The 260-nt window shown below is 37.7% G+C and overlaps 2 protein-coding genes and 1 long non-coding RNA gene across 4 annotated transcripts in view; 1 reads left to right on the forward strand and 2 right to left on the reverse strand.

Moving 5' to 3' along the window:
* The window catches only part of LOC117948493 (myosin heavy chain, fast skeletal muscle-like), an 84,764-nt gene that overhangs the window by 28,369 nt on the left and 56,135 nt on the right, over positions 1 to 260 (reverse strand). The gene's annotated exons all lie outside the window — the stretch shown is intronic.
* Positions 1 to 260, forward strand: part of LOC117948521 — a 15,682-nt gene that overhangs the window by 9,055 nt on the left and 6,367 nt on the right. The window lies entirely within an intron of this gene.
* The window catches only part of LOC117948494 (myosin heavy chain, fast skeletal muscle-like), a 58,031-nt gene that overhangs the window by 1,940 nt on the left and 55,831 nt on the right, over positions 1 to 260 (reverse strand). The window lies entirely within an intron of this gene.

Below are 260 nucleotides of genomic sequence, written 5' to 3' on the forward strand. Positions count from 1 at the left end.
CTACAATATCACTGGCTGGCTGGACAAGAACAAGGATCCACTGAATGACTCCGTCTGTCAGCTGTACCAGAAATCCCCTGTGAAACTGCTGGCTATCTGCTTTCCAGCAGTTGTTGAGGGTATGATAGTAACTAGAGTAAACTAAAACATGTGTTAGGCTATACTGTATATTTTTAAGTAACTGTAGCAGGTGTTAATGTACATTTATTTGTCATCATGACAAAACATGTCTAATTAAAAATATCAACAGATACTACCAA

This window comes from Etheostoma cragini, chromosome 8 (assembly GCF_013103735.1).
Source record: "Etheostoma cragini isolate CJK2018 chromosome 8, CSU_Ecrag_1.0, whole genome shotgun sequence".
In the NCBI taxonomy this organism is placed as follows: Eukaryota; Metazoa; Chordata; class Actinopteri; order Perciformes; family Percidae; genus Etheostoma; species Etheostoma cragini.